Source organism: Triticum aestivum, chromosome 3B (genome assembly GCF_018294505.1).
Source record: "Triticum aestivum cultivar Chinese Spring chromosome 3B, IWGSC CS RefSeq v2.1, whole genome shotgun sequence".
Classification (NCBI taxonomy): Eukaryota; Viridiplantae; Streptophyta; class Magnoliopsida; order Poales; family Poaceae; genus Triticum; species Triticum aestivum.
In genome coordinates this window covers 542,253,271-542,279,119 of record NC_057801.1, presented here as the reverse complement: position 1 = coordinate 542,279,119, position 25,849 = coordinate 542,253,271, and the positions used below count along the sequence as shown (strand labels likewise).

The window sequence follows — 25,849 nt, the reverse complement described above, 5'->3', positions numbered from 1 at the left end:
GTCTAGCCATAAAGTCATCAAATTCATCCAAACATTGGCTAGGAAACTTAGTACACGGGATTTCAACTTTATCATATCTATAGAGAGAATTTACCTTTACTACCTGTGTCGGGTTATCAAGACCATGTGTTTCTTCAATAGGTGGTAAATTAAGACCATGTATTTCTTCAATAGGAGGTAAATTCTTAATATCTTCAGCTTTAATACCTTTTTCTTCATTGATTTCTTTGCCTCTTGCATGTCTTCAGGACTGAGAAATAGAACTCCCCTCTTCTTTGGAGTTGGTTTAGGAGTTGGCTCAGGAGTTGGTTCAGGAAGTGTCCAATTGATTTCATTAGTCAACATATTATTCAATAGCAATTCAGCTTGATCGACTGTTCTTTCCCTGAAAACACAACCAGCACAACTATCCAAGTGGTCCTTGGAAGCATCGGTTAGTCCATTATAAAAGATATCAAGTATTTCATTTTTCTTAGGGGGATGATCAGGCAAAGCATTAAGTAATCGGAGAAGCCTCCCCCAAGCTTTTGGGAGACTCTCTTCTTCAATTTGCACAAAATTATATATCTCCCTCAAAGCAGCTTGTTTCTTATGAGTAGGGAAATATTTAGCAGAGAAGTAATAAATCATATCCTCGGGACTACGCACACAATCAGGTAAACCAAGTTTTAGCATCACCCTGATACATCTCCAACGTATCTATAATTTTTGATTGTTCCATGCTATTATATTACCCCTTTTGGATGTCTATAGGCTTTATTTTACACATTTATATCATTTTTGGGACTAACCTACTAACCGGAGGCCCAGCACGTATTGCTGTTTTTTTGCCTATTTCAGTATTTCGAAGAAAAGGAATATCAAACGGAGTCCAAACGGAATGAAACCTTCGGGAGCGTGATTTTTGGAACGAACATGATCTAGAGAGCTTGGAGTGCAAGTCAAGAAGCTCCCGAGGACCCCACGAGATAGGGGGCCACGCCACCCCTATAGGGCGCGCCCCCTGTCTCATGGGCCCCTCGGGCGGCCACCGACGTACTTCTTCCTCCTATATATACCTACAGACCCCGAAAACATCCAGGGGCACCACTTTCGACCGCCATAACCTTTTGTATCCGCGAGATCCCATCTTGGAGCCTTCGCCGGCACTCTGCCGGAGGGGGAATCGCCCATGGAGGGCTTCTACATCAACATCCTTGCCCCTCCGATGAGTTGTGAGTAGTTTACCACAGACCTACGGGTCCATAGTTATTAGCTAGATGGCTTCTTCTCTCTTTTTGGATCTCAATACAATGTTCTCCCCCTCTCTTGTGGAGATCTATTCGATGTAATCTCTTTTTGCAGTGTGTTTGTTGAGATCCGATGAATTGTGGTTTATGATCAAGTTTAACTATGAATAATATTTGAATCTTCTCTGAATTCTTTTATGTATGATTGAGTTATCTTTGCAAGTCTCTTCGAATTATCAGTTTGGTTTGGCCTACTAGATTGGTCTTTCTTGCCATGGGAGAAGTGCTTAGCTTTGGGTTCAATCTTGCGGTGTTCTTACCCAGTGACAGAAAGGGTTGCAAGACACGTATTGTATTGTTGCCATCGAGGGTAACAAGATGGGGTTTATATCATATTGTATGAGTTTATCCCTCTACATCATGTCATCTTGCTTAATGCGTTACTCTGTTCTTATGAACTTAATACTCTAGATGCAGGCAGGAGTCGGTCGATGTGTGGAGTAATAGTAGTAGATGCAGGCAGGAGTCGGTCTACTTGTTATGGACGTGATGCCTATATACATGATCATGCCTAGATAATCTCATAACTATGCGCTTTTCTATCAATTGCTTGACAGTAATTTGTTCACCCACCGTAATACTTATGCTATCTTGAGAGAAGCCTCTAGTGAAACCTATGCCCCCCTGGTCTATCTCTTATCATATTTTCTTTCAATCTACTTTTATTTGCATCTTTACTTTTTGCATCTATATTACAAAATACCAAAAATATATTACTATCTCTATCAGATCTCACTTTCGTAAGTGGCCGTGAAGGGATTGACAACCCCTTTATTGTGTTGGTTGCGAGTTCTCAGTTTGTTTGTGTAGGTGCGTGGGACTTTTGAGGAGCCTCCTACTGGATTGATACCTTGGTTCTCAAAACTGAGGGAAATACTTACGCTACACTTGCTGCATCACCCTCTCCTCTTCGGGGAAAACCAACGCTAGCTCAAGACGTAGCACACCCTTTAATGAGAACGGAAATATCTTAAGGATATAATAGTAGCGAGATTTTTCATCATTGGTGAATAGGGTGGCTATATCATTTAACTTAGTAAGATGTGCCACAACGGTTTCAGATTCATAGCCATAAAAAGGATTAGATTCAACCAAAGTAATTATCTCAGGATCAACAGAGAATTCATAATCCTTATCGGAAACAAAGATAGGTGAAGTAGCAAAAGCGGGGTCATATTTCATTCTAGCATTTAGAGATTTATGTTTCAGTTTAGCTAATAACTTCTTAAGATCAAATCTATCATTGCAAGCAAGAATATCTCTAGTAGTTTCTTCATCCATAACATAACCCTCTGGAACAACAGGCAATTCATATTTAGGGGGAGAACCTTCATCATCACTATCTTCAATAATATCAGTTTCAAGAATTTCATTCTCTCTAACCCTAGCAAGTTGTTCATCAAGAAATTCACCTAATGGCACAGTAGTATCAAGAACAAAAGTAGTTTCATCATAAGTATCATGCATAGTAGAAGTGGCATAATCAATAACATGCGACATATCAGAATTAATAGCAGTAGCAGGTTTAGGTGCTGCAAGTTTACTCATAACAGAACGAGAATCTAGTGCAGAGCTAGATGGCAGTTCCTTACCTCCCCTTGTGGTTGAGGGAAAAATCTTAGTTCTTTCGTCTTTCAAGTTCCTCATAGTGATCAGCATATATAAATCCCAAGTGACTCAAAGAATAGAGCTATGCTCCCCGGCAACGGCGCCAGAAAATAGTCTTGATAACCCACAAGTATAGGGGATCGCAACAGTTTTGAAGGGTAGAGTATTCAACCCAAATTTATTGATTTGACACAAGGGAGCCAAAGAATATTCTCAAGTATTAGCAGTTGAGTTGTCAATTCAACCACACCTGGATAACTTAGTATCTGCAGCAAAGTATTTAGTAGCAAAGTAGTATGGAAGTAACGGTAACAGTAGCAAAAGTAACAGTAGCAGTTTTGTAGTAATTGTAACAGTAGCAACAGTAAAGTAAATAAGCAAAGCACGATATGTGAAAAGCTCGTAGGCATTGGATCAGTGATGGATAATTATGTCGGATGCGATTCCTTATGCAATAGTTATAACATAGGGTGACACAGAACTAGCTCCAATTCATCAATGAAATGTAGGCATGTTTTCCGAATATAGTCATATGTGCTTATGGAAAAGAACTTGCATGACATCTTTTGCCCTATCCTCCCGTGGCAGCGGGGTCCTAATGGAAACTAAGGGATATTAAGGCCTCCTTTTAATAGAGTACCGGACCAAAGCATTAACACATAGTGAATACATGAACTCCTCAAACTATGGTCATCACTGAGAAGTATCCCGATTATTGTCACTTCGGGGTTGTCAGATCATAACACATAATAGGTGACTATAGACTTGCAACATAGGATCAAGAACTCACATATATTCATGAAAAAATAATAGGTTCAGATCTGAAATCATGGCACTCGGGCCCTAGTGACAAGCATTAAGCATAGGAAAGTCATAGAAACAACAATCTCAGAACATAGTGGATACTAGGGATCAAACCCTAACAAAACTAACTTTATTACATGGTAAATCTCATCCAACCCATCACTGTCCAATAAGCCTATGATGGAATTACTCATGCACGGCGGTGAGCATCATGAAATTGGTGATGGAGGATGGTTGATGATGACGACAGCCACGAATCCCCCTCTTCGGAGCCCCGAACGGACTCCAGATCAGCCCTCCCGAGAGAGATTAGGGCTTGGCGGCGGCTCCGTATCGTAAAACACAATGAAACTTTCTCTCTGATTTTTTTCTCTACGAAAGCAAATATATGGAGTTGGAGTTGAGGTCGGTGGACGTCCAAGGGGCCCATGAGGTAGGGGGCGCTCCCTAGGGGAGGGGGCGCCCCCCACCCTCGTGGACAGGGTGTGGGCCCCCTGATGCTGATTCTTTCGCCAGTATTTTTTATTTATTCTGAAAAGTTGCTCCGTGGATTTTTAGGTCACTCCGAGAACTTTTATTTTTGCACAAAAATAACACCATGGCAGTTTTGCTGAAAACAGTGTCAGTCCGGGTTAGTTCCATTCGAATCATGCAAGTTAGAGTCCAAAACAAGGGCAAAAGTGTTTGGAAAAGAGGATACGACGGAGACATATCATTGAGCATCCCGTTCTCGGATGCCGTGATCTGCTCTGGATCTAGGGCCAGAGCAGTTATAGGTGCTATCTCGTGAGCACGGTCTGATGACATATTTAAGTCATGTTCATCATGGTGACAGGGAGCAGCCGTCATGGGCTCGAATCCGTCGAAAATCAAGTTTCCCCGGATATCGGCCACGTAATTCAAGCTTCCAATTCTGACCTGATGGCTAGGGGCGTAGCTGTCGATCTGCTCCAGATGGCCAAGCGAGTTGGCCCATAGTGCGAAGCTATCGAATACGAAGAACTGTCCGGGGAGGAAAGTCTCCCCCCAGACTGCATTGTTGTTGATGATTAATGGAGCCATCAAACCTTTTTGGTGACTACACAACGGAACTCTCAATGAAAACACCAATATCGATGTCAAAACTGGCGGATCTCGAGTAGGGGGTCCCAAAATGTGCTTCTAAGGTCGATGGTAACAGGAGACAGGGGACATGATGTTTAACCAGGTTCGGGCCCTCTCTATGGAGGTAATACCCTACTTCCTGCTTGATTGATCTTGATGAATATGAGTATTACAAGAGTTGATCTACCACGAGATCGTAATGGCTAAAACCATAAAAGTCTAGCCTATATGATTATGATCCTGCCCTATGGACTAAACCCTCCAGTTTATATAGACACCGGATGGGACTAGGGTTATACAAAGTCGGTTACAGACAAAGGAATCTACATATCAGAATCACCAAGCTTGCCATCCACGCAAAGGAGAGTCCCATCCGGACACGGGAAGAAGTCTTCTGTCCTGTATCTTCATAGCCCAATAGTCCGGCCCATGTTAATAGTCTGGCCGTCCGAGGACCCCTTAATCCCGAACTCCCTCACCTGGATTGTACGACTAGACTAGGAACTTTGTCAAGTCAGAAGTAAGTGTGTCCGCTAGGTTTACCAAACCTCCTAACATCTTCTCATACAAGAAAGACCTTTGAACAGGTGCCATATCCTTGTTCACCTTCACAAACCTCCCTGGTGAGGCCCTAATCCTTCCAGCTTGTGAATGTCCCTGAGGAACGTTTCCTTCATTCCCTTCAACTCCAACTTCACCCACCTAAGACAAAAAAAGGGAAATGAATACAGACAAATTGTGCAACTAGTGTACATATGTCTGCAACTGATCATACATAAGAAATTGAAAAAGAAATCACATAGTTGATTGTTGTGCAACCCTAGGTTGATTGTTGTGCAACTATTATCCCTTATTGTGCAACTGACATGTACACACACAAAAACTTGTCCAAAAATGTGTACATGTTTGGGTGCAGCTGTGTGCTAAATGGGTGCCAACTTTCAATTTTGACAAGGTAGGTAAGGAGATTCCAAAATCTATCTTAAAACAGTTATGCACACATATGGCGCACAACTGCCAAGTGTATACTTTTCATGTGCAACACTAAACAACAGAGGTGCCAACTAGTACCAACATAATGTGCAACTAAAAAGAAAAATGTACAAAACATAGGTACCTCATCGACTTCTGCAGTGGTTGGCCACCCCCATCAAAGGACTTGTCTTTTCCTTTGTTCTGGCTCGCTTTGCAGCACGGGATGCGGTAGCATCCTCGACCTACAATAACCAATGATGTCTCATGTTAAAAAATCATGAAAAAATAAAAAAAGAAATAAATATTGAATTCCTTTTACATATACTCAAAATTGTACATTGCGTATTCAAAATTTATAGAAATAAAAAAGAAAATGTTAAAGTCTCCGCTAAAAACTTACCCCTACTTCCTCACCATCATCAGGGTCAATGTCGGTATCAAAACCGGCAGATCTTGGGTAGGGGGTCCCGAACTGTGAATCTAAGGTTGATGATAACAGGAGGTGGGGGACATGATGTTTACCCAGGTTCGGGCCCTCTCTATGGAGGTAATACCCTACTTCCTGCTTGATTGATCTTGATGAATATGAGTATTACAAGAGTTGATATACCACGAGATCGTCATGGCTAAAACCCTAGAAGTCTAGCCTATATGATTATGATTGCCTCTACGGACTAAACCCTTCGGTTTATATAGACACCGGAGGGGACTAGGGTTGTACAAAGTCAGTTACAGAGAAAGGAATCTACATATTCGAACGCCAAGCTTGCCATCCATGCAAAGGAGAGTCCCATCCGGACATAGGTGATAGTCTTCGGTCTTGTATCTTCATAGCCCATCAGTCCGGCCCACATCAATAGCCCAGACGCCCGAGGACCCCTTAATCCAAGACTCCCTCAGTAGCCCCTGAACCAGGCTTCAATGATGAGGTGTCCGGCGCGTAGATTGTCTTCGACATTGCAAGGCGGGTTCCTCCTCCGAATACTCCAAAGCATCCTTCGAACACAGAAGACATGTCTGTATCTACAAAACAAATACCACACACAACCATAGAGAGTATAATATTTCACGAGTCCAGTCCGCTGACAACTTTTTGTAGCATGACATCACGTCGGCGCCCGACCATTATTCGAACCGTTTTTTAGCCTGCCACTCCATATTTCGAGATGCGGTTTCATTGGCACGTCTTGTGAAAGCAGAGATCATGTCCCCTTACTGCAGGATTCTCATCAATACGGGCATGGGTAATCCAACCGTGATGTCTGCACGGCCCTTGGCGAATAGGCGAATTTTAAGGCAAGTGGGGAGGCGCTTGATATTCGCTGCCCTTATAAGGAGATAAGGATTCACCCCTTTCACCCACGCCTTCTCTCTCTCTCTGCCTCCCCCATTCTCAAGCTCCAACGCCCAAGTTCTCATCTTTTCCGCCCCAAGAAAGCACTCCAACCATGTCCGGATTCGGAGCGTAGGGCAAGTGGATGGCCTCCTCTGTCAATGAGAAGGACATTAACAAGCTCCGGGAGGCTGGGTATTTGGCCAGGGAAATCGACCATCGGCTTTCGGCCAAGGGACAGATCATCCCCACCCCAGAGCCCCATGAGAGGGTGGTGTTTATCCCCCACTTTGTCCGCGGGCTGGGATTCCCTCTCCACCCATTCGTCTGTGGACTCATGTTCTACTACGGGCTAGATTTCCATGATTTAGCCCCAAATTCTTTACTCAACATCTCGGCATTCATTGTCATGTGCGAGGCTTTCCTCCGCATCCCACCCCACTTTAGATTGTGGTTAAAGATCTTCAATGTGAAGCCGAAGGTGGTGAGTGGCCAACAAGCAGAGTGCAGAGGCGCCATGGTGAGCAAGATGCCCAATGTCACATGGCCCGAAGGCTCCTTCATGGAGACTATCAAAGGGTGGCAACAGAAGTGGTTCTACATCACAGAGTCGCGCGGCACCAACTGGGCCGCGACTCTCGAATTCCGGTCCGGAGCCCCAATGCGGCTCACCTCCTGGCCAGAGAAAGGCCTAGACTGGTCTTCACCGGACGAGATGACAGCGCTTCAGACGCGCATCCGAAGCATGATAGACAAGAATATTAAGCTCATCAATGTGATCTAGGTGATGCTTGTTCGCCGGATCCTTCCGTGCCAATGATGGACTTGCCACTTGTGGGAGTACAATCCGGCCAAGCACCAGACCTTGCTGCAGTTCTTCGGCACTATGCACGAAGACATCTGGAAGGTGCTTTTCAAGTCCAACGAGACGTGGCCGGATACAACCGAGGACCATGGGCACAACTTGGCCCATCCTGCTAGTCCGGTAAGTTTTTTCATGTTTTCAAGGTATATCCTTTACTTGCATACTCAAGGAAGACGCCTAAGCCTCCCGACTGATTCTCTCAGGGCTGGACAAAGAAGGCCGAGCAGATTCACTGTCCGGCTCCACTGCCCGAAGACCCAGAAATTCCACTTCTGACGAAGATGCTGGTTCTGGCGCCCTATCAAGCACCGGATAAGAAGGCCAAGAAGAAGGCCAAGGGGACCAGAAGTGGCCTCTGTCGCAAGGGTGCTTCGAACATGACGTTCGAAGACACCGAGACTCACTCCTCCACCGCCGAGGACGAAGAGGAGGAGGAAAGCAACTCTTCCCCTGAGGGAGAAGGAAGAAGAGGGTGACCTCCACAAATCTGGAGGCAGAGGCGTCCAAGAAGGGGAAAGCTTCCCTCCCGGACAACTCCACGGCGGCCACCGACAGTAGCTCGGAATGGCGCCCTAGGGACAAGCCCCTGGCCAAATCGTGAGTACTCAAAAATCCAGACGCATTCATATATCCGGTCTCTCTACTTCATAGTCTTAACATGTTGAGTCATGCATTTGCAGTCCGGCTTGGTCTGACCTCGAGCGATCCTCATCTTCGGGGGGTTCACTGGACTAGAAGGCGATGGACAACGAGTCCCTTCCGGTGGCCTCCTCTCCCAAGGCCCTAGATGACACCGAGGTGTTGTCCCGAAGGATCCCAGGCCAGGGAGAGACTCAGGAGGCCGTCAGGATGGCGCCGGAGGGTGAAACCTCGGCCGCCGAAACATGGGGGAGAAAATCCCCATGGATACTAGCGATGGGAGCCATATACAATTCGGCCCCCAGCCGAATACAATTCCGGAGACCCATACGGCTCTGGAATCAGGCAAGCAGCCTCTTTCAAAAGAAGGAGGTGCGCCTATTCCACCGGTGACCTCTATCCATCCAGAGGCATCGCATACTCTAATGGAAGCGCTGCGAAGTGCTTCCATTATTGAGGAACATCGTACCCTTATGGGTATGGTGGTTGAGAGGATTTAGTCCGTGAAGAGCGGACTGACCGAAGCCTACACAAGCCTTCTGACAGGCCTTGAGGTAAGCAACACAATTATGTAAAAAGAATGTCACAGTATAGATAGTATCCCCTGAGACACTGTCCGGTGTTCGAAAATAGAAGCCGGACAATGGATCAAACAATTTTTGCAGGAGACTAACCAGATGAGTCAATGTGAACAAACATGCATCGTTACTGGCTGGGACCTCTCATACTGTTGAGGTTTCCGGACTGAAGAAGAGTCTGGAGCGGGCCGAGGAAGAGCTCGACCGCGTGAAAAAACAACTAGAGGATAAACAAGGTATGCAATGACCTTCTGTATATCAAAAGGATAGATGATTTGTAATGACCATAGTGCCATTTTATTTGTAGGAGCGGTGACCAAGGTGGAGGCTCTCAAGAAGGTGTTGGCTGAGGCCGAGGAGAGAGCGGCCAAGGAATAAGCCACCCATGAAAAGCATGAGGCCAGGGTCAGTGAGGTCCAGTAGGAGCTCCAGGACGCTGTCAAGAAATGCGAGTCCTTGGAGCGCAACATTACGGATCAAGAGTCCGAACTTGCCAAGGCCCGCCAAAGCGCACATGATGCCCGAGTTGAAGCCCAGGGCGCCCTCCAAGAAATCCAGGAGGCCAGAAAAATCACGGCGGGTAAGGCCTTTATTATGCAGAGCAAATATGTGAAGAAAAGGTTCCTCTTACTGACCCGAATTTGGAGTTCTCTAGAGATGTTTGCAGATCTGCCGCACAGCATTTCAGATGCTACAGAGTTCTTCCAAGCCGAAGAGGGGAGCTCTACAGAGAAGCTGTTTTGGTCGCAATACCTTGCGCCAGAACATCCGGTGCCCTTTAGCGATGAGCTAAAACAGCTAGTCAAACTGCATAGGGTGGCCGAACTAGCCATGAAGGATTTAATAATCTGACTATGGCCTGTCGAAGCCATACCAAGCAGCTACTTCGGGCTCGTGAAGTGTCTGGTCAATGCCTGCCCTCGGCTTGATGCCATCAAGCGGTCGGTCTGCATCGAGGGCGCGCAAATGGCCTTCGCCCGAGTCAAGATGCACTGGGTGAAGATGGACACCGTGAAGCTTATGACTGAGGGACCGCCTGCGGGCAAGGAGCACCGCACGCCCGAGCGGTATTTTGAAGATGTCCTGGAGGGATCCCGCATTGTGGCGGAGCAATGTGCTAAGGATGTTATCTTTGAATGAAGACATTTATGTTATCCTGTCCTGTACTATGAAACAAGATCGTGATGTAATATAATGCTTGTTATTTAAAATTTTACCTCCTGTGCGGCTGTTTTGTTAAATCTGAGAGTTGGTCAGTCGTCGGCTTCCTCCCCCACGTAGGTAGTACGAGGGTGTTCGGGATGAATTTAAACACTCTTTATTCCAAAGTTTGGTCCTTAAAGGAGGTGTTTATCACAATGAACCAGGCAATCGGACTATGTGGCTTATCACCCTCACTTAGCCATAGGAGTTTGACAACAAAAATTTAGGCGCAACCCCTAGTATTCGTAAGTCCGAATTTGGGATGTTGTAAACACCTGATCGGATAAAACCGATTCATCGCATAATGCGGAAAAAATTGCAAAAGATTTGAAACCTCTCAAACAGCTGACTGGCTCATGCCGCATCATGACAGTCAGTTTTTGGCTTTCTCTACTGAGGTGCTCATCCAGATGAACCAGGACACAATCACAGTAGTTCTCCCTTTACTACCCTAGCCGATATAGAAGAACGTAAGGTAGTAAGCACAAGAGCCAGGTAACCCAACTATTGACCAAAGACATGATTCGGAGCCGATGCATATAATGCTAAAGTTCGGGGTGCCGAACTATACTGTAAAAAAGTGTTTGGACTTTGTTGCCATATTATGGGGTGTAATGAAGCCCCTGGCGAATTAAGGCGTACCAGAGTGTACGGGTGCAATTGATAAAAATATCAAGAAAAATGAAGTAATAGGCTAATGCCGCAGAAATTGGGCCGAAAACTATTATCTACTATAGTTTGATTGATACATCAAAGCGTATTTGTACAAGTAGTGCGATAAGAAAGAAGGCTATTTAACATGCCACAACCAAGGGAGAGCTGCGTGCAGGTCCTTAAAATAGGCATAACGATCATCTAAAGAGACCACCTGGAAATTCCCTTATACGTCAATGCTTCTTGCCGTCTTGGTGTATCCGTCCCTTGATAGGTCCGACAATCAGGCCACCAGGAAAGGACTGGAAAAAAAGAAACCTGAAAAGAAAAAGAAAAAGTGAAAGTATGTGGGTCCCGGATAGGTTGAGCCGTATTATGGACCACGATCTAGCTGTGCCTCCGTCTATGCCCATGGTATTTTGAGTGTGTAGTTATGTACACACAGTACGAATGCTGCCGTTTGATCGGGACTGGGACGGAGGCCGAATTGCTAGTCAAGATCTTGACGAGCTGGACTGTCCTGCTGGAGAGTAGTTCGGACTCATTTGACAATATCCGGGAGCTTGTCCGCCGAATTAAGGTTCTGCTTGAAAAGGGTGCTTTGTGCTTCTGCTGCCAGGGCAGCGGTGTGCTCCTCGATACGGATGGAGCGTTCCGTGTTTCCATTGACTGTTATGACACCGCGTGGTCCAAGAATCTTGAGCTTGAGATAAGCGTAGTGTGGCACCGCATTGAATTGAGCGAATGCGGTTCGTCCGAGTAGTGCGTGATAGCCACTACGGAAGGGGACGATGTCGAAGATCAACTCTTCACTTCGGAAGTTGTCCGGGGATCCGAAGACCACCTCCAGTGTGATTGAGCTCGTACAGCGGGCCTCTACACCTGGTATGACACCTTTAAAGGTGGTTTTTGTGCACTTGATCCTTGAGGGATCAATACCCATTTTCCGCATTGTATCCTGATAGAGCAGGTTCAGGCTGTTGCCACCGTCCATGATGACTCGCATCAGATGGAATCCATCAATGATTGGATCGAGGACCAGTGCGGCTGAACTGCCATGACAGATACTGGTCGGATGGTCCCTGCGATCAAAGGTGATCGGGCAGGACGTCCATGGGTTGAGCTTTGGAGCGACTGGCTCCATTGTGTAGACATCCCTGAGCGCGCGCTTGCGCTCCCTCTTGGGATATGGGTAGCGTATATCATGTTCACCGTTTTAACTTGGGGGAGGGGAAACTTCTTCTGTCCCCCAGTGTTTGGTGGCTAGGGCTCCTCGTCATCGTCCTCGCTTTGCGACCCCTTCTCCTTGTTTTCGACATTTAACTTGTCGGCCTGTTTAAAAACCCAATAGTCTCTGTTGGTATGATTGGCTGGTTTGTCAGGAGTGTCGTGGATTTGACATGGACGATCGAGTATGCGGTCCAAGTTGGACGAGCTCGGATTGTTTTTTATATGGCTTCTTCCACTGACTGGACTTAGAGCCACTGAATCCGGTGTTGACCGCCATGTCTTTGGTGTTGTCACCGTTGCTTTGACGCTTGTCTCTATTGTGTCGGGGCTTGCCGTTGCTGTTTCTGGCTTCAGAAGTGCCAGGTTCGCTTGTATTGTTATTGCTACGGGCTAGCCAGCAATCTTCGCCCGCGCAGAAGCCGGTCATAAGTGTCGTGAGGGTTGCCATGGACTTCGGTTTTTCTTGGCCGAGGTATCAGGCGAGCCATTCATCATGGATGCTATGTTTAAAGGCCGCTAGGTCTTCGGCATCCGGACAGTCGATGGTCTGATTCTTATTAGTTAAGAACCTAGTCCAGAATTTCGTGGCTGACTCTCCGGGCTGTTGAACTATGTGACTTAAGTCGTCGGCATCCGGAGGTCGGACATATGTACCCTGGAAGTTAACGAGGAAGGCATCTTCCAAGTCCTCCCAGCTGCCAATTGAGTTTTCGGGCAAACTGTTCAACCAGTCCGAGCAAGTCCCTTGAGTTTTAGTGGGAGGTATTTGATGGCGTGAAGATCATCACCACGGGCCATATGAATATGGAGAAGAAAATCCTCAATCCATACCGCGGGTCTGTTGTCCCATCATATGATTCGATGTTCACGGGTTTAAACCCCTCCGGGAATTCGTGTTCCATTACTTCATCAGTGAAGCAAATGGGGTGCGCGGCGTCTCTATATCGGGCCAAGTCGCGACGTAGCTCGGATGGAGTTCGTCTGCGGTCTTCGGTCCGGGCATAGTGTAAGGGCATATTTATCCCTTAGGTGTTTTAGTGATTGATGACAATGCATTTGCGGACTAATCGTGTGCCTTGAGTTTCTCAGACGCTTCATCACTAGGCACGAGATGATTCGGTGCCCCTCGAGACTATTGAAGACAACATTGTTCTACGTTTCTTTTTGGTAGATTTGAGTCATAGGAGAGCCGTACTATTAAGAGGGGGTCCGCGTTGGAAAGGTTTGGGAGGAATCATCACGTACACGTTTTCTTCATTGTCTCCTCCTTTCCCTTGCACCTTGGAGCATTCCCCGTCTATCCTCCATGTGAGTGTCTGGACTACTGTTGTTGTTCTTGCGGTAGTACTGCTCCCCGGAGCGGTAGTATCGCAGGCACTCGTGGTAGTACCGTGCTCATGCACGGTAGTACCGTGGAAGCCCACGGTAGTACCGCTCCCTCAGAGTCGTAGTATCGTGGCTCCTAGGCCAAGTACCGCTTCATTGCGGTAGTAGGCGCGGACGTAATTTTTTACATTCGTGCCCACATGGTAGTACCGCACGCCGAGGGCGGTAGTACCGCGGGTGACCACGGTAGTACCGCTCCCCCCGAGCTGTAGTACCGTGGTTCCCTGGCCTAGTGCCGTTGCTTCACGGTAGTAGGGGCGGATGTAATTTTTTACATCCGCACCCACATGGTAGTACCACGCCCTGTGGACGGTAGTACCGTGACGGATATTTGCATCGTCTATTTAACCGCGGAAGTAGGCACGGATGTAATTTTATTCATCCGTGTCATTTCCAGACTTTGCCTTACCTGCCTCGCGGTAGTACCGCGGGTGGGTGCGGTAGTATCGCGCTCACGGTAGTTCTACCTATGGAATAGTCTCTGCAGCTGCCGCGGTAGTACCGTGGTCCCACACAGTAGTACCGCGTGGCCTTGCGGTACTACCGCGCCCCTGGAGCGGTAGTACCGCATGTCGCAGGCTGGTCTAAGTGGATAACGGTTGGATCTCTTCCTTGACTATAAAAGGGGCGTCTCCTACCTCTAGTTGACCACCTCTTCCACCTCTAAGCTCCATTGTTGCTCCAAGCTCCATTTTCGCCCGATCTCTCTCCCTAGCTAATCAAACTTGTTGATTTGCTCGGGATTGGGTGACAAGGGCCCGATCTACACTTCCACCAAGAGATATTCGATTCCCCCCACTTATCCCTAGCGGATCTTGTTACTCTTGGGTGTTTGAGCACCCTAGACGGTTGAGGTCACCTCGAAGCCATACTCCATTGTGGTGAAGCTTCATGGTGTTGTTGGGAGCCTCCAATTGTTGTGGAGATTGCCCCAACCTTGTTTGTAAAGGTTCGGTCGCCGCCTTCAAGGGCACCAATAGTGGAATCACGGCATCTCACATTGTGTGAGGGCGTGAGGAGAATAAGGTGGCCCTAGTGGCTTCTTGGGGAGCATTGTGCCTCCACACTGCTCCAACGGAGACGTACTTCCCCTCAAAAGGAAGGAACTTCGGTAACACATCCTCGTCTCCACCGGCTCCACTATTGGTTATCTCGCGCCTTTACTTTTGCAAGCTTACTTGTGTTGTTTCCCTTACTTGCTCGTGTACTTGTTGTTGTCACATCATATAGGTTGTTCACCTAGTTGCTTATCTAGACAACCTACTTTGATGCAAAGTTTAATTTGGTAAAGAAAAGCTAAAAATTGTTAGTTGCCTATTCACCCCCCCCCCCTCTAGTCAACCATATCGATCCTTTCAATTGGTATCAGAGCCTCGTCTCTTTATTAAGGACTTTGCCATCCGAAGAGTATGGTTGACACCACAGACGGTGCGGAGGAGCACTCCGGTGTGAATCCTATCTCGTCTACGGCCGATGGGGTAACCTCAGTCTCTCGTGAGGAATTCAATGTAGCTCTAAACACATTGAAAGACTCCATGACGACCAAGGTTGAAAGCATGCTTACTAAATTTCTTGAAGGGCTTAAACTGTCCACCTCGCCGATGAAAGTGGGTGATCCCACTAACAAGGTGACGGATGCTACCTCCGACAAGGGGGAAGCTAACAATGAAAAGAGTCCTTCTACTAGTAGTAGAAATGGCACCGGCATCTTTGCCCATGTGGAACCTCCAATTTATGGAGGACCGATTCCCTCTACTCATTTAAATAAGGCCAGGTCCTCCTCCTAAGATTGTAAAAAATGAGGATTTTGATTCTTGGGTGTATCGTTTCAAGCGCCATTTAAAATGTGTGAATACTAACCTTTGGAGAATCATTGAAGAAGGTTTCTATCCACATGACCCAAACAACTTCACCCCTCGAGAAGCCATGGATAATCAATTCAATGAGAGTGCTCTCTTCATCATCCAAGATGCAATCCTTCCCGAAGATCTCCCTCATCTTCAACCTCATGCCATGGCCAAAGACACGTGGCAATGCGTTGTGTCTCTCTATCGAGGAAGTGCTAGCATTCAACGCTCCAACTATGAAGTTGTACAAGATGAAGTCGATGAGTTTGCAATGAAAGAAGATGAAGAACCCCGTGAGCTCTTTCGAAGAGTGACCAAACTCGCGGTCTCATTACGAGATCATGGGAGCAAGTACACGGATGACAATTGAATCAAGCGCAAGTTCCTCAAGGCCATGATGCCCTACAACAAGGCCATGTCCTCCGTCATTCGTCAAAGACCGGACTTTCACTCCATGACCTCGAGTGAAGTGTTGGATCAGTTCGTTGCAATGAGCATTTTGGACAAGACCGCCGACAATGCGGTGCTCCGTTCCCAAAGGGCAAAGAAGCCCAACCTTGCTTTGAAGGCCAAGGTTAGTGTGGAAGAAGAGGAAGAGAGAAAGATGAGGAGAGCAACCCCGAAGACACCAAATATGATTATCATGAGCACATGGCCCTTGCTTCAAGACAATTTTGGAGCAAGAAGAATACAAGACCCAACTTTAATAAGAACAACTCAAGTGGCATCAAGGGCAAGCAACGAGTTAGAACTTGCTTCAACTATGGCAATGTGAGCCATTTCGTTGCGGATTGTCCTTATGAGAAGCGGGAAGACAATGGTGGCAAGTTCATCCGAAAAGACAAAGCCAAGTCCTTCCCCAACAAGAACAACTTCGCCAAGAAGACTCCTACTCGTGGGTTGGTGGTTCAAGAAGAATACCATGAGGATGACGATGATGATGAAAATGGAGAAGCGATGGCCATGGCGTCTGTTGACATTGCTACTACTCCCCGGGTGTCTCTCTTTGATTCACCCAACGAGAACATCACCGCCAAGTGCCTCATGGCTAAAGCTTCCAACAAGGTAACCCCCAACATCAAAACCACCATCATTACTAATCCCTCCTTGGAGGATTGCATTGATGAACATGATGGGTCTAATGAGGAAGTGAATGAATTTGAGTCTTTTATGAGTAAGCTCAAGGGCAAATCCAAGAAGCATTTTGTTACTCTCTTGGAACAACTCGGTGAGGCCAATGACATGATCGAGGCTCACGAAGAAACCATCTCTAAGATGGAAGGTCATAGTCGTGACTATGCCGACGAGATATCGGATCTCTCTAATGCTCTTGAGGAAGAGCGTGTACATCGTTTGACTTTTGAGGAGTCATACAACGATGACCATGCTAAGTTAAAGAAAGATCTTGATCATGCTATTGTCGTGTCTCGTGTGCTAACTTCCGAGAAGGCTAAACTTGGGGTTGATCATGCTAGACTCAAAGAGGAGTTTGAGATACTTGACAAGGCCCACAAGGTCTTGAAGGTTGCTCACGCTAACCTCAAGGAGTCTCATGCTCAATTTCAAGTTAAGCTAACCAAGGAAAAGGCCACCTTCTCTCATATGGTATTAATTGATAATGCATGTGCTACTAACCCGTGTTGTGAGCATGTGCATCTTGTGGAGGAGAATGCCAAGTTGAAGGATCAACTTGAGAAAGGGCTTGTGACTTGCATTCAAGGTGAGAATAACCTCAACAACCTTTTGAGCAATCGAAAGGTAGTTGTGGACAAGAAGGGACTTGGGTTTGCACACAAGTCCAAGAGTAAGAAGAAGAACGACAAGACCAAACATCCTCCTCCTCTCAAGCAAACTTTTGTGAAATAGGGAGAGGATGCTCCTAAGGAGAAGAAGGAAAAAGTGAAGGGAGTTGATGTCCAAAAGGACAAAACCATTTCCTCCAACAAAGCCGGCGACTTTAACCCGTCATATGTGTTGTGTCGTGCTAGTGATGGACAAGTTTATGCTAAATTTGTTGGTTCTCCTTATGAGTACATTGAATGGTCTATTTGGGTTCCTAAGACCCTTGTTACTAACATCAAAGGACCCATTACTAAATGGGTGCCTAAAACCAAGCATTGATCTCTTGTAGGTGTTTGCTTCCGGTGGGGGATCATGGTTGCTCGATAGTGGAGCAACAAATCATATGACCGGGAGCAAGGACTTGGTGGTGGATGTGCAAAAGATTCCATCTATGCCCACCAATGTCGAGTGGGGTGATGCCTCACATTCTAAGGTATTGGGTCTTGGCAAGGTTGTCATTTCTCATGATCTAACGATCGAGAAAGTCATGCTTGTTGAGTCCCTTGCATACAATTTACTTTCCGTTCGTCAACTTGCACTCATGGGCTTTGCCACTTCTTTGACATTGATACCGTGGCCCTCTTGTGGAGCAAGACTCTTAAAGTAGCCTTTGTTGGGCATGTCGAGAATGGTCTCTATGTGATAAACTTTTCGGAGCGACCCACTAAGACCGCGACATGCCTAATGGCTAAAGTTGACGTGGGATGGCTTTGGCATCACCGTTTAGCCCACGTCAATATGAGATCTTTGCAAAGTCTTCTCAAGGGGGACCATGTCCGTGGACTAACAAATGTTAGTTTTGCCAAAGACCGTGCTTGTAGTGCTTTTATTGAAGGAAGGCTTCATGAGAAGGCTCACCCTCCCACGACCATCATCTACTCGAAGAGACCCTTGGAGCTCCTTCACATGGATCTCTTTGGGCCCCCATCATTTGATAGTCTTGGAGGTAGAAAGTATTGCTTGGTGATTGTGGATGATTATTCAAGATACACTTGGGTATACTTCTTCAAGAGGAAGAGTGAGACTCAACAAACCGTCATCGACTTTGCAAATGAAGCTCAACGTCAACATAATGCAAAGATCTTGACAATAAGAAGTGACAACGGCACCGAGTTCAAGAACTACACCTTGGATGAGTTTCTTAGTGATGAGGGGATCAAGCATCAATATGCTGCACCATATACCCCTCAACAAAATGGTGTTGCGGAGAGGAAGAACCGGACGTTGATGGATGCGGCAAGGACCATGATGGCGGAGTTCAAGTCCCCATACAACTTTTGGGCCGAAGCCATCAACACCGCATGTCATGCATCCAATCGGCTCTATCTCCGCAAAGGCTTGAACAAGACCCCTTATGAGATACTCACCGGCAACAAGCCCAATCTCAAGTACTTCCGGGTGTTCGGGTGTAAGTGTTTCATTCTCAAGAAAGGTGTTCGTTTGTCTAAATTTGAGGCTAGAGCTTATGAGGGCATATTTGTTGGTTATGCTACAAACTCTCATGCTTATCGTGTTCTCAACAAGTCCACCGGACTCATTGAGGAGACGTGTAACATGGAGTTTGACGAAAATAACGGCTCCCAAGTGGAGCAAAGTGGTACTTGTGATGTAGGTGATGAAATTCCTCCCCAAGCCATAAGAAGAATGGGTATTGGTCATATTCTACCCATTGAGGAACCCCTTGTGGCCGAAGGAGAAGGACAATGCTCCACTCAAGTGGAGCCATCACCTACTCAAGACCCACACGCTTCCGAAGAACAAAGTGAAGGCCCTCAACATCATGAACAAGACCAAGGGCAAGATCAATCTCAAGATGGTGGTGAACCTCCAAATGATGCCCAAGGTCAAGTTCTTCCCCTCGAGCAAGTTCAAGATCATGAAGAAGCTCAAGATCAAGAACAAGCTCAAGACGGCGCTCAAGATTATCAAGTTAACCCTCCTCCTTCCACATCCGAGGAGGAATTAGAGCGTCGTGCCGCGAAGATTGCTTCCAAACTCACCACCAAAGGCCATCTCATGGAGAATGTGGTTGGAAGCCTAAGAAAGGGGGTAAGCACTCGTAGACAATTAGCAAACTATTGTGAACATCACGCGTTTGTCTCTTGTGTTGAACCCCAAAAGGTCAATGAGGCGCTCGAAGACTCGGATTGGCTCAATGCCATGCATGAAGAACTCAACAACTTCGAGTACAACAAGGTGTGGAGATTGGTGCCAAGGCCATCGGGGAACCACAACGTCATTGGAACCAAGTGGATTTTCAAGAACAAGCAAGATGCTCATGGGAACATCATTCGCAACAAGGCAAGATTGGTAGCACAAGGCTACTCCCAAGTCGAGGGTATCGACTATGGTGAAACCTTTGCTCCCGTTGCTCGCCTTGAATCCATTCGTTTGTTGATTGCTTATGCTTCCCATCACAACTTTAAGTTGCAACAAATGGATGTGAAAAGTGCTTTTCTTAATGGTCCTATTAATGAGTTGGTCTATGTCAAGCAACCCCCCGGGTTCGAGGATCCCTACTTCCCGGATCATGTGTATCAACTCGATAAGGCACTCTATGGCCTTAAACAAGCCCCACGTGCGTGGTATGACCACCTTACCGAGTTGTTACAAGATCGTGGATTTGAAGTGGGGCAAATCGATCCCACTCTTTTTACTAAGAAGGTCAAAGGGGAGTTGTTTGTATGCCAACTATATGTTGATGATATTATCTTTGGTTCCCCTAACAAAGCTTTCAATGAGGAATTTGCCGCTCTCATGACCTCCAAGTTCAAGATGTCTTCGATGGGAGAGTTGAAGTTCTTCCTTGGTTTTGATATCAAACAAAGAAGAGAAGGAACCTTCATCAACCAAGCCAAATATACTCAAGACATGCTAAAAAGATTCAAGCTAAGTGATGTCAAGCCGGCTTCTACTCCAATGCCTACCAAGTGCCAACTTGACATTGATCCCAATGGTAAAGCGGTGGATCAAAAGGTATATCGCTCCATGATTGGCTCCTTGCTTTACCTTTGTGCATCTAGACCGGATATCATGTTGAGTGTGGGAATGTGTGCACGGTTTCAAGCCGCACCGAAGGAAAGTCACTATGTGGCGGTCAAGCGAATCTTTCGATATTTGGCTCATACCCCAAACTTTGGCTTATGGTACCCAAGAGGGGCAAACTTCAAGCTTGAAGGATTTACGGATTCCGATTGGGCGGGAGACAAAGTGGATAGGAAGTCCACCTCCGGAGGGTGCCAATTTCTTGGTTGCTCTTTGGTGAGTTGGTCTTCCAAGAAGCAAAGTTGTGTGTCTCTCTCGTCCACCGAAGCGGAATATGTGGCGGCCGGTAGTTGTTGTGCACAACTCTTATGGATGAGGCAAACTTTAAAGGAGTACGGTGTCATTTGTGACAAAGTGCCTCTTTGGTGTGATAATGAAAGTGCCATCAAGATTTCTCTCAACCCGGTGCAACACTTCAAGACGAAGCATATTGAGATTCGGTATCACTTCATCCGGGATCACATTAGGCGAGGGGAGATCGAGCTCAAGTATGTCAACACTCATGATAACCTTGCAGATATTTTCACGAAGCCCTTGGATGAAGCAAGATTTCGCGAGTTAAGGCATGAGCTAAATATCATTGATTCGAGCAATGTGACTTGAACCCTTGCACCCCTCACCACACTCAACTTGTTCTCTAGTTTAGGTGTAGGCATGGACATAGGGGGAGTGTTGTTCTCTCAATAAACTTTCCCTCCCCCCATTATGCATAAATAGATCAACTCTTTCACATTAGCCATTTTTGATGGTACTTGTGCTTCAAAGACGAGTTTTGGTCATGGGCCCAAGGATAATTCTTCGCGGTGCCATACCATCTAACTCAAACATAGGTGGCTCCGGCCATCGCCCTCTCCTTTTGAGAGGTTGTGTCGCATGGTGGTTTCTTGTTGTCTTTCTGCCTTTGGATTGTGCGTGTTCTTGTGGTATCCTTTGTGTGAAAAGTTTCCTTGCAAAGACCTTCTTCTCGTGTTGAAACCTGCTGTGTCTTGAGCTCACGGTACTACCGCGGCCAGCTACGGTACTACCGCAGCCAGCCATGGTACTACCGCGTGTGGGGAGCTAGGTACTACCGCCCCCACGCGGCAGTAATTTTTTACTGCCGCCTGGGTGAGCGGTACTACCGCTACGGTGCGATACTTCCACCCGAGCGGTACTACCGCGATGATATGCGGTACTACCACGCCGGCATGGGCGCGTGGGGATAAGGACGGGCAGGGGGAGTTCTAACTCCCCCATACCCATTCACAGTTCCCCCCACGTCGTCTCTCTCTCTCTCTCTCACGCTCAAGAACGGAGCCGGCATTCGTCGCCGGATCTCCTCCTCCGGCTGCCCTCCCGTGATTCCGTCCGATGGGATCTTTCCCCACCATGTGCTCTTGCTATGGACCAAGGTTTTTCCCCAACCTGTTGTCGTTTTGTTGAGTTCTTTGCCTCTAGGTTTGTGGGGGAGATTTGTGTGTTCTAGAGATTCTTAGGCTATTTCTATGCAAGAGTAGGATGAAGGAGAGTAGCTTTGCGTAGGAATTATACTTGTATTTTTGTCTTGTGCTAGATTTGATCATCGTAGCGCCGTCGTGGTTTCGCAGTTCTTTTCAGATTCGAACTAACGTTTGGATCTGATGTGATGCGGTACTACTGCCCGTCTGGCGCGGTACTACCGCTAGTCCGGTACTATCGCCCATATGGCACGGTACTACCGTGCTCACTGCGGCACTAAAACTTTACTACCGCTCCAACCATGGTACTACCGTGACCTCGCACGGTACTACCGCGACCTGGAGCGGTACTAATATTTTAGTACCGCAGGCTCTGGTAGTACTACCGTAGCTCACATCTATCTCATGGCAACTTTCACGTATACTTTCTATGTGTTTCTTGTGCTTTGTCGTGGTCTTTGCATTGATCCTCTTTGCATTTCGTTGGTGTTTTGTGTTTGTGTCTCAGGTGGTGGCTCTCGCCGTTCCAATCCCAGTCGTGACACTGGCTCCAAGCATGCACAACCTAGGTGAAGCACTAGAGGGCTCCTCTGCCCCCCAAGCGCCATGTCAAGACATCAGCTAGCAAGAACAAGGAGCCCGCTAAGGGCATGGACGAGATATCCCAATCTGAGTATGTCCATCTCAGGCAACTCCACCCGTATGTGAACCCTCGTTCTTCTGTCAAAGGTTGTGAGCTGTTTTGGAACAAGCAACAGACTCTCGTCTATCTGGATGTCATCAAAAACAAGTAAAATACCTACGTGGATGTGAAATGGATTGAAATGCATCACATGAGGAAGGACAAGTTCCGTGAGTACTTTGGAGAGGCTCTGGACTTGGTGGAGCAGTTTGGTATTGAGCATGTGATATCCTTTCACCTTGACAATGACCCTGAGCTTATCTGTCAGTTCTTTGCCTCAGTATACTTTCACTCTGATGAGGAGCGGAGGATGACCTGGATGACCAATGGCCGTAAGCTGACTGCTACCTGGAAGGAGTTCATGGATTTGCTCCAGGTTCCCGATGACGGGCTCAACACTCCCGTGGGTGTTCGTCCCCATGCAAATTTTGAGTCTTCCAACAAGGACAAGCTTGCACCATACTATGTTGAGAAGGTGCTCGCCAATGGCAAGACGGGGTTGGTGCTCAACTCTTTTCTGGATATCATGTATCGCATCTTCCGCAACTCCTTGTTCCCTCGCATTGGTGACAAGGACAAGGTTCATGCCTATATGGTGGATATGATGCTCATTTGCGAGGAGGCTCGTTTGTCTCAGACTCAGCCACTTGATGTCTCACACATCATGTGGTGTGAGCTTCGGTTTGCAGTGTTCAGCCGCAAGGTGCCTATCTATGGGCCCTATCTGTTTCTGCTGATCTCGAAGACTTGGGAGAAGATGTTCCCTGGTGATGAGTTCCTTGCTCGTGACTGGATTCGACATGATCACATTTGTCTCCGTGTCAAGCCCAAATGGGCCAACACTACTACTCGTGTTGAGGCGACTGCTGCTAGGGTTGCTGCTGATGAGGAGGATGCCGGCGCCGAGGATGTTGCCGAGGGCCATTCTGCTCGGTCTTCCCAGAGTTCCTCTATGCCCTCGTGGGCCAAGAAGCTGAAGGACAAGATGAAGACTCTTTTCTGCATGCAAGCTAAGGGGTAGTACAGGACTCACGTGGCATCTAAGGAGAGTCGCTGCCGGGACAAGAAGATCTTGCAGCTGTATGGCGGATGTGTCTGGTGGTTCTAAGGATCGCATCACTCCAGAGGCTGAGTGGATGGAGAAGCAAGGCTACAGGTGGACTGATTCTGAGGAGGACATCAAGGAGACCATCCCTGCTGCCGAGGAGTCTGACGAGGAGCGTTGGGATGAGTTCCCTGCTTGAGCCACCCCTTGTGTGTAGGTGTCCTCTTTGCCTTTTTGGCGTCTCGATGCCAAAGGGGGAGAGAGTGTAGGGATTTGCGAGTCATGTGTTGTTTCGTGTTCGGTGTGTTTGCTGCCTTCTCGTTTGAACCTCGTTTCAGTTGCTTTGGGTTGCTTTACTTCATATGGTGTAAGACATATGCCCTCTATCTATCTTAGCGAGCTTGTGATATATTGTGCTACCTTTGTGCTATGCTCTGTTTAGATGTTAGTTATCTTGCCTTTGTCTCTAAAATATAGGGGGAGTGTTGATCCTAGTTTGTGTGCTATGCAGTCCAAAGCATCCATCTAGATTGCACACATCTAGGGGGAGCCCGTCTATATTTTAGAGAGGAGGGGTTTGCCTTTGCTCAATATTACCTCATCTATGTGAAAATCCCGTATTGTCATCAATCCACCAAAAAGGGGGAGATTGTAAGGGCATATTTATCCCTTAGGTGTTTTGGTGATTGATGACAATGCATTTGCGGACTAATCATGTGCCTTGAGTTTCTCAGACGCTTCATCACTAGGCACGAGACGATTCGGTGCCCCTCGAGACTATTGAAGACGGCATTGTTCTACGTTTCTTTTTGGTGGATTTGAGTCGTAGGAGAGCCGTACTATTAAGAGGGGGTCCGCGTCGGAAAGGTTTGGGAGGAATCATCACGTACACATTTTCTTCATTGTCTCCTCCTTTCCCTTGCACCTTGGAGCATTCCCCGTCTATCCTCCATGTGAGTGTCTGGACTACCGTTGATGTGCTTGTGGTAGTACTGCTCCCCAGAGCGGTAGTACCGCAGGCACTCGCGGTAGTACCGTGCTCATGCGCGGTAGTACCGCGGAAGCCCACGGTAGTACCGCTCCCTCAGAGTCGTAGTACCGTGGCTCCTAGGCCAAGTACCGCTTCGTCGCGGTAGTAGGCGCGGATGTAATTTTTTACATCCGCGCCCACACGGTAGTACCGCACGCCGAGGGCGGTAGTATGGCGGGTGACCACGGTAGTACCGCTCCCCCCGAGCTGTAGTACCGTGGTTCCCTGGCCTAATGTCGTTGCTTCACGGTAGTAGGGGCGGATGTAATTTTTTACATCCGCACCCACACGGTAGTACCGCGCCCTATGGACGGTAGTACCGTGACGGATATTTGCATCGTCTCTTTAACCGTGGAAGTAGGCACAGATGTAATTTTATTCATCCGTGCCGTTTCCAGACTTTGCCTTACCTGCCTCGCGGTAGTACCGCGCTCGCGGTAGTTCTGCCTATGGAATAGTCTCTGCAGCTGCCGCGGTAGTACCGTGGTCCCACACGGTAGTACCGCGTGGCCTTGCGGTAGTACCGCGCCCCTGGAGCGGTAGTACTGCATGTCGCAGGCTGGTCTAAGTGGATAACGGTTGGATCTCTTCCTTAACTATAAAAGGGGCGTCTCCTACCTCTAGTTGACCACCTCTTCCACCTCTAAGCTCCATTGTTGCTCCAAGCTCCATTTTCGCCCGATCTCTCTCCCTAGCCAATCAAACTTGTTGATTTGCTCGGGATTGGGTGACAAGGGCCCGATCTACACTTCCACCAAGAGATATTTGATTCCCCCCACTTATCCCTAGCGGATCTTGTTACTCTTGGGTGTTTGAGCACCCTAGACGGTTGAGGTCACCTCGAAGCCATACTCCATTGTGGTGAAGCTTCGTGGTGTTGTTGGGAGCCTCCAATTGTTGTGGAGATTGCCCCAACCTTGTTTGTAAAGGTTCGGTCGCCGCCTTCAAGGGCACCAATAGTGGAATCACGGCATCTCGCATTGTGTGAGGGCGTGAGGAGAATACGGTGGCCCTAGTGGCTTCTTGGGGAGCATTGTGCCTCCACACCGCTCCAACGGAGACGTACTTCCCCTCAAAAGGAAGGAACTTCGGTAACACATCCTCGTCTCCACCGGCTCCACTCTTGGTTATCTCACGCCTATACTTTTGCAAGCTTACTTGTGTTGTTTCCCTTACTTGCTCGTGTACTTGTTGTTGTCGCATCTTATAGGTTGTTCACCTAGTTGCATATCTAGACAACCTACTTTGATGCAA

General features: G+C 47.3%; 1 pseudogene; it reads right to left on the bottom strand.

The window, feature by feature from the left end:
* Nucleotides 1-23,445, bottom strand: part of LOC123067581 (uncharacterized) — a 100,797-nt pseudogene extending 77,352 nt beyond the window's left edge.
* Nucleotides 23,446-25,849: the final 2,404 nt, after the last annotated feature.